We start from the raw sequence: 3,482 nt of genomic DNA on the forward strand, positions 1-3,482 counted from the left end.
AAAAAAAAAAAAAAAAAAGAAAGAAAGAAAGAAAGAAAAAGCCAAGGCTAGGAACACGGTCTGAACAACCTAGGTATTTCATAACAACCAGCGCTCACCAAGAATGCCATTCTGTACATCTCTGAGACAAAAGGAGAACTTCCAAAAATTAAAAAAAGACATTAACTGAAATCAGAAGTGAGCTGTCCTACAACCCCTAAAACAGGCCAGGGACTCTAGTAGAGAGCCACTGTGACCCAAACTCCATAAAATCATTATGGCCTATTAATTTCAGAAGCAAAGAATGGTTACACAGACAGGCCCAAATACTTTCAGAATTACTATCTATCAAATAGGCTCTCTTCAAACCAACTAAGAAGAAAAACCACCTTCCTGAGAGGCTACACTGCAGAGACCAGTCTAAAGAACTCCACCTAAAAAGCAAAATACACAAGACTGTTCCAGATCCACATGACTGGCAACGATAAAAGCTGGTAAGCTAGTCAGGTAGAAAGGCAGATACACAGGGAGGAGAGAGAAGGCAAGGGAGGAAAGAGGGAGCACAAGGAAAATAAAACCTAAATGCTCATCAAGAAGAAATCTCTGAGACAATCAGCAGTGAAAACAAAGGAATTATGTACAAGAACCAATCTTAGCAGTATCACAAAAGGTTATGCACAGCAAGATTCCTATATCTTAATATAAAAAATTAAATATTAACCCAGGCAATGGTAGCACACGCCTTTAATCCCAGCACTCAGGAAGCAGAGGCAGGCAGATCTCTGTGAGTTCCAAGCCAGCCTGGTCTACAAAGTGAGTCCAGGACAGCCAGGGCTACACAGAGAAACCCTGTCTTGAAAAACTAATAATAATAATAATAATAATAATAATAACAACAACAACAACAACATAAACTGCTTAAAAATATACACATACAGGATAAGACTGAAAACCCATACTTCAGGCAAACAGTTGCCCTGAATCTGGCAGAGCACTAAAATTAGGAGATGAAATTGGACAGCCTCCTACTTCCAAAGTTAAGTAATGGGTTTAAATGTGTTCGTTTTAATTTTTTTTAAGTGTGTGTGTGTGTGTGTGTGTGTGTGTGTGTGTGTGTGTGTTTCAGGAGCCTGAAGAACGCAGAAGAGGCATCAGATTTCCCAGGACTGGAGTTGTAGGCAGTTGAGTCGCCATGTAGGTGCCAGGAACTGAACCCAGATCTTCTAAAAGGCATTAAGTGCTCTTAACTGCTTAGCCATCTCTACAGCCCTCACTTTATTTTCATTATGATGTATGACTTTTTGATGCATTTTTAGTGTGTGTGTGTGTCTTGTGTGACAACCCATGTGTGGAGATCAGAAAACAACTTTCAATTTTCTGTTGTTTTCCATTGTCAGTTCTCTCTCTTTCTACCATGTGGGTTTCAGGTATCAAAATCAAATTGTCAGCAAGTGCCTTTCCCCACTGAGCCATGTTGCCAGGCCCAAACTGTAGGGCGTTGTTTCCTTTTGGTTTTTTGAGGCAAGGTCTCCAGAGACATTGGAAGTGCTGGGAAGACGGGAAGGCACCATCAGCCTGACCATTGTTATTTCTGTGTGCAGGCGTGTGAGTATTAAACCCACTTGTTAGGCAAACCCTCTATCACTGACTGATAACATATGACTATCTGCCTTCATTATTTTACATGTTACATACATAGGTATATGCACTTGATATGCGATCCCAGAAAAGCAACAGGGCAACACGATATAAAAGATGAGTAGCTACATAGGCTATATGACATCTCCCAGTCTCAAACAAAGATGTGTAGGAGATAGAAGTTTTTTTTTTTTTTTTTTCACGTATGACCTTCCTTCAAGTAGCAGCATTTTAATGTCAAAGATGTACATCTTCTCTAGGTATCTAAGGGTACTAAATACAGCTACAGCAAATGATAGGCACACTGTGGTTTTCTACTTTTAGAACCAACATAAAAACAAAGCTCAGGATATTTAATTGCGGATTCTAAATAAATACCCTGTCAATGTCACAAAACCTTTCTTTGTTTTTTAGAAGTTGTACAACTTCAGAATACTTAGTTATGAAATCTTAATTTATAAAAAACAAATACCACTCTTCAAACTAAATTGTCAAGGCTACAAATTTTTATGATAAAAGTAATACAGAAACTGGGCATCTTGCTCTAGGCGGGCGTGGTGACGCATGCGTTCTTTAATCTCAGCCCTTGGGAGGCAGAGGCAGACTGATCTCTGAGTTTGAAGACATCCTGATCTACAAAGCGAGTTCCAGGACAGTCAGGGCTACACACAGAGAAACCCTGTCTCGGAAAACAACAACAACAACAACAACAAAAACTCTCTGGCTATGCAAATATGAGCACCTGAGTTTAAATCTTAATTCACATGGGAAAAGCTAGACATGGCTGCACATACCTGCAATCTCAGCATTAGGGGGTGAAGATTAAGTGAATCCCCAGAGCTCACTGGCCCACGAGTCTAACCTAACAGGAAAGCTTCTAGTTCAGTCAGGGACTTTCGGGCGCTGGCCGCTCCTGTGCGCGGGTCAAACGGCCGGAACCCGCCCCCACGCAGGGCCGGGGCCGGGCGGAGGGAGTGCGGACGCGCGAGGCGAGGACCAGAGCCCTTCCACGCGCCTCGCCGCCACCCCGAGCTCTTTGGAACGCTCGTGTCTCACCTGGAGCGGGCGAACAGTCTCGGGCGGATTCACAACTTGAAGTTCCGCGCGCTCCCAGCCCACCAACCAATCCCAGAACGGCTTGCGCAGAGTGACAGGAGACCAGAACCAAACAGACACCCCGATGGGCGGGCCTCAGAAAAAAAAAAGCAAGCTGCGGAGCGCGCGCAAACGGTTGCTAGGGACGCACCGGACTCCGCCTACAGCTCCTCTAAGGAGCCAAAAGAGACCGGTTCCTCCGAACCCCCTCCCCTGTGCCGAGTGGCTGCAGTTTACTTCTGCAGCGGACCCCTGGAAGGTGGGTGACGCACACTCTGCCTTTCGACGGCCACATTCTCGAGGCGAGGACAGTGAACGGAAATGGACGACACGGTGGTTCCGTGGGCTGGAGGCCGCGAAAGTGCACCCTGGAGCCGGACCGCGCCCCCTCCCGCCTTTGCCGAGCTTCCGCGGATAGGCGGCACGTGGCATCTGAACAACCTGGTCTCCCTAGCCTGCCGGCCCGTCGTGCAGAAACACAACAGCGAGGCTCCCGAAATTGGGGGTGCAAGTCTTGCCTCACCTGTAGCTTGTAAGAGCTCTCCAGGCCGCAGTACCTCCACGCCTCCGAAGTCGCCACGGTGACTTGAGCGAACCCTAAGCTCAAAGTGTCTTCAATGCTGCCTAATGCTTTGCTGGGATGTCCGCTTTGGCCCTGCTCGCCTAGACTCCACTTATTCATCAAAACACCTAATTCAGGTGAAGCTGGGGCTTACACGGGAACTACAACACCCATGAAGCACTACGTCCACGCAAGCGTGTCAGCTCGC

Source organism: Acomys russatus, chromosome 12, assembly GCF_903995435.1.
Source record: "Acomys russatus chromosome 12, mAcoRus1.1, whole genome shotgun sequence".
In the NCBI taxonomy this organism is placed as follows: Eukaryota; Metazoa; Chordata; class Mammalia; order Rodentia; family Muridae; genus Acomys; species Acomys russatus.